Here is a 6,000-nt window from a genome sequence, read left to right on the forward strand (position 1 = left end):
CAATGACATTATGCAGGTCAAAATTAAAACTGAGAAAGATGCACAAAGAGAAGGAAAAAAGAGCAGTGCAGGCTAATGCAGAAAGAAATAACTTCCAGCTACTCACACTTCTCAAGTGATAGCACATCCTAGAAAAATGATCGAGCTTTTAAATGTTAAAAAGCCAAAATACCAAGAGGTGATTTTTTTTTATCTCCCTAAGGAATACATTCCTAGTTATACTGTCCTATCTATGGAAACGTTATGGAAAAAGAAATGTTATCTCATACTACTGCACACTGCTTTGATACTGTTGGCTGTAATGAATACAGTACAAGTCCCTGCAGAGTAACAAAATCACTTCCTCCTGGATGTGATCTGATGAAGTTTGTGTGAGCCTGCAGTCTGTTTTTAGAACTGGTTGCTAAGACGAGCTAATCTTTACAAACACTAATGGGTATGAAAGATGTTACACTATACACATACACTGTTGCAAAATAAAAAGGTTGTATTTTTTGCAGAATGCTCCTTGCCTTTCTTCTTCTCTCTGTATGCGGTCATTTTGGTGCTCTCAGCCTTGTATGCAGTCTGCGGTCGGGTTTTTTCTGTTAAGATAAGTATCAGGCCAAATTCTGCTGGTCTGGAGTCAAGCTACACACGTACACATACTGTACCATAATCTAATCTACAGGTTTGTGTTTTATCACTGATACTGGTGGTTTGATTCCATCATTATTTTCTGTGGACTGGAACTTTATTCCTTATCAAGGAATCATCCAAAAAGAACAGAATCCTCTAATCCAGCCTGATATCCTGATGTCAACCCTGACATGGTATCAAACCTGCAAATATGCAGTACTGGAAATGCGTCAGCCTCCCTGGGCAATTCATACCAGAGCTTCATGGTACTTAACATTCAGATTTTTTTCCCCTAGTCCTCAGTCTAAATATTTGTTGCTGGAATTTATAATCTCTGCTCCATATGGACAGCAAAATAAATGCATGTCATACTGTTTGCCATCAGCACGCAGAAGTTTGCTTCTCCTCTGCAACAGTCCTTAGTGTCTGAGCAGACTGCTCTTGCATTTCTTTTCAATTCAGACCCTTCTACCCCGTGGAATCTCATCTGATCAAGGCAATTCCTTCATGAATGGTTATTCCCTGAACTAGGCATTCAGCTGCAGATGAAGCCTTCAACAACAGTGTGTGAAATACACACATGATGTAGTATATGCTGCAGGACCAACCTGTTCAGGGATCTCAGTGCAGTTTTCCTTTTTTTTTTCAGGTAGTGACTTCGCTGAACTGCCTTCAACTCTGAGCCATTATCCAGAATTTCTTCCCTCAGATTTTCAAAGCCAATTGTTTTCTCATCCTGTTTTTATTTAACTTATTATTCCTGCTTACATTACCTTTCACTTCTCTTTACTGACCTGCATTCAATCTTTTTAATTATTCCTATTGTTGAGATAATTTTGAATTCAAATGCTGTCCTCCAGCACACTTGCATTTACTTGCAAGTGCAAGCGGTTGTCTCCGAATGCAGTAAGCATTCTATGCCACTTCATTTAACCATTATTAGCATTGTAAAATATTTATAAAAGACAAACAAATAATGGTAGAATTTCACACCCATTTGTGACTTGTATTATACTGACATATTGAAGTCTAGGCTGCTCCATTTAGCAAAAAATTGCTGCTTTGCTTTGTATCAGTAGAAATGACTGTAAAAGTTAACAGAGAATTAGGCCCAAGCTGCTTAGTTTATCACTGTTCTCTCACCTTAATTGTTCTAACCTCAAACTAAATTATGCCAATTAGATGCTCAATAAATTCATAAATTAAAAGCACTGAACAGACCAAACAGATGAACTAAAAGAGAACTTTATCTCTTAACTCAAAACAAAGAGAAAATGGTTAGCACGGACTAACATCACACACTTCCTATTTCAGGTCCCTCTTCCCCATGCTTTTAGTCAAGTACCCAGATTTAACTCTTAAAAAATATGTTTAGAAGTGGTAACCTCAACTTCGGGGCCTATTTTGAATAAGTGATGGTATCCACAACACCCAGTGAATGTGGCTGCACGTGCTTTTCTACCTCTGCCTTAGGCTGTGTCCCTACAAGGTGGCAAATCTGACTTAATGAGCTTATTGCAAAAACACTGCAGGCATGAATCTATACAAACTCACTGTAGCAGTTCAGATTTTGGTTTATAATCTCCTACAAGGAACTCAGTAGCAGCAGAGTTTTTATTAGGCCAGTACTACTCCTCCTTAGCCAAAACAGAGCCTTCATAAACACACTAACGTAACGCTCTGGATAATTTGACAGATATGTGCTGCAGTTTCACACTTCATCTAGATCAAATTTCATTGCCACTCGATCCTGTATTGTATATTGTACATGTCCTTTGTGATGGACATGAAGCCCTGATGTTGCATGCTGCTCACAGCAGGAGAGCTGCTGCCTCTGGACCAACTGATGATAGCCTCCCTGTTAACCTGGAGTGGACTACTGACAGGAATTTTGAAAGATATTATTCAATTTCTTTGTTTTGCATAGCGCTGCATTTCATTTCGCTTTGTCAGCAAGAATAAGTAACTTGCACACAAATGTTTAACAAATTATAGAAATATTTCTAATTACAGGGAATAAACTCATTTAATTTCTTAAATGTTGTGAACAAGCCACTGTTCTGGATTCTTCCAGCAGTATCCAACACTGCCAGAACAGCAGTATTTGACTAGAACTAGGGAAGTTTTTTGAACTGAACTTTTTTTTTGCTGAAAAACATGCATGGGTCAAAAGAGCTTTTTAAGACCTGCATTGAATTTGTTATATTGCTGGGAATGAAAACTATTCCTGCTTTTAAAAATTCCTCTGATCAACACGTTTTGTTCTAGAAATGTCACAAACTACTGAAAATATAGCATATATTCTTAATTCAAGACATTCTATTTACAGCTATTTAGGCTTGACATCGGGAAGCATTCCTTTACGCAGAGGGCCGTGAAGCACTGGAAGATGTTTCCCAGCGAGGCGGCCGATGGCCCGCGCCTGCCAGCGCTGAGGGGGCATCGGGCAGTGCCCTGAGCAACCTGCTGGAACGTTTGGTCAGCCCTGAAGCGGTCAGGCAGCTGGATCACTGTAGGTGTCTTCCAACTGAAATAGTCTAGTCTATTCTACAAATTCACTGTGTTCATGTCTATACCAAAAAGTAAGATTTAGCTGTTTTGTGTTGGGAAAAAGAGCAAGCTGGTTTATAGCTTTTCTTTTACCTGTTGCAGAAACTTACTGGCCACTTGTCCATAAGCTCTAAAGTCAAGAATATACAGCAGCGGAACTCAGAAATGAGAACCTGCCCCATAGTTCCCAGAGAACCTGGGTATTTTAACTCTCCTGAGGACACAGACAGTTGTACTGCACCATCGCAGCTTACACAAGCCCACCCGCCATTACGAGAAATCACTGGGACTATGCACACAGAAGAGACAATGCATCAGTATTATTACATGTGAATAAGCCTGGCACAATATGACCTAACTCATCTTCATTACTGTAGGACATTGTATATTTTTTTCTGGAGCTATAATGACTTGTGTTTTAATATCTCTCACTACCAAGATTTAAATGCGAGACGTACGTGATTTCAGAGGTGTTACCTTGAACACTACAGTCATCCACACAGCTTGGCAATGGTCACATCCCTCTTTTAACAAAGCGATGAACATATTCTTTCTTTTGACAAATTCAGTCAATCACAGCAATTAATTTGACAATCCTCATTCTAAAATTAGTAAAGAATTTAGTCAAAACAGTCCCCTGAGCCCCCAAGTCCCACTTCACTTGCAGATCCAAGCATTACTGGCTTCCCACCACATTCAAAGGATGTGTTAACATAGAGCTGGCTTTTTAACTGAAATGTCTGTGTATATGCCTCAAAAAATAGAATATGAAGAGGTGATGGAGTGCAGCTTTATGTTGTATTGCGTCTAGCCTTGTATTTACTCCTCCTCATTTTAATAATGCCCCCAAATTGGCCCCTTTTTTATTTAACGCTGCCCCCTTAAGTGAGGCAGGAGCAAATCTCTAGTAACTATATAAACTTCAGCGATACTTTTGGTTCAAACGCTGAGCTGAATTTAATCTACTCTCAAGGGCAATACAAATATAATTACATGATGTCTGCTGGCTTTATTATTAGAAATCAAAGTGTTAAAGAAGTGTGAATTTGTTACGCTTTGAATAGCAAAGAAACATATTTCTATACACCTCAGTGTTCACTGACTTAGAGACTTAACTTTATGAGCACTGAGATCAGAAAATACTATGCAACACTTTCCTGCCTTCTCTATGCTTTTCACACAAGATATTAAAATTGTACCATCAGTTTTACCTTACAGTCAGAAATTGTGTCCTATCATGCTTGCAAAACAATCCCATACGTTTTTAACTATGGTACTTGTGCATATTGTATGTGATTATAGTACCCTTCCTTTGTCTCAGAGCTGTTCTGTTTGTACTAAATAGCAATAAAGGTGACTACATGATACTATACAGAATATTATGGTATATGGTAGCTTTGTACACTGAAAAGCTCATAGGTCTGAAGTCTTTACATTCCAGAAAACTCATCCTTACATATTACCTCATATACGCAATACTTTTCCATCTTAAATTTGTTTTCATTATTATTTAATGTTTTCCTGGATACCTCCATAGCTAATTAGATGGAGTATTTTGCATCCCTATGCTATTTGCACAGACTATTTAAAACCATATCCCAGAATTTATTATTCTTTTCCTAGTCTCCAATTTACTTACATGTTTTCCAGAGCATTTACAGTGTTACCAGTTAACTATGGCTTCTATGAATACTCCATTTTTCAATATCTACACTTAATGCCTTCTTGTTTAAGTTTATAGCATACTAAGTTAAACAGCTCCTAGATCTGCCACTTATTTCTGCATTCATGCCACTGCACTATCCATTGTGGTTTTTTCTGTGGCTGTGTAATAAACCAGACCAGGAAAAAGGTCTAGCTGATCTTTTAACCCAATTTGGACTATTTTGCAGCAAATGTGCAACCACAGCTTCCGAAGCACCAGAAGTATAGAGAGAAGGCAATAAAGAATATGGAAAATGTTACTCCAGCAGACGGTTTGTAGTTAAATCCTAGAGCAAAGTTACTCTGCTGCTTTTTACTTCTCCTGGGTTCTAGGAAATTCAGAAAGAAGCTTCAGGAAGAAAAACCTACACATACAGGAAAAAAAAAAAGCGGACATATAGACTACTCATGATCATTGGAATAACCTCCTCAGGGAAGTGGTGGATTCCCCCACGTCCGACACTTAAGATTGGGCTGGATAGAGTGCTGGGCCATCTTGTCTAGCCAATGCTTTGGCCAAGACAGATTGAACCAGATGATCCTTGAGGTCCCTTCCAATCTGTGATTCTGTGCTCCTATGATTCAGATTGCAAGTCCATCTCCTACAGCTCCAAGCAGAAGTTACTTATTTGCTTTCTAAGGGCCAAGGGTTCTGTTGAAACTGATGGCAAAACTGAGAGCCGTTTCCAAAATAGGATAATATTCATAACAATAAAAAAAACCAATCAGAGGTTTTGAGATTTTATCATTAATAAACTTAGCAGTACTTCTATTTAATATAACTGGGTATTTGGTCTAGCAGGATTTATTTACACACTATTAGAATATACTGGGGAAAATAAAAATGTTTAGAAATCTAAAGTATAAGAAGTAGTGTGTACTTTAACAAAGTGTTCATGTACAAAAATAAATGGCGTGCTAAGCAGATCAGTATAAAACAGGACAAGTCACTGTCTTTTCTATAGCAAAAATCCATGGCTTTCTATAATCCAATGGGCTTAATTTTAATTTTTACTTTTTAGTTGACAAATCATTATCCCAGCCAAGATAACTAAATATGAAAATAGTAAGTTGGAATGTGACATTCCACGTTGCCATTATATCACCAAAAAAATAGCAATGGGGAAA

The sequence above is a fragment of the Falco peregrinus genome, chromosome 2 (genome assembly GCF_023634155.1).
Source record: "Falco peregrinus isolate bFalPer1 chromosome 2, bFalPer1.pri, whole genome shotgun sequence".
Lineage (NCBI taxonomy): Eukaryota > Metazoa > Chordata > Aves > Falconiformes > Falconidae > Falco > Falco peregrinus.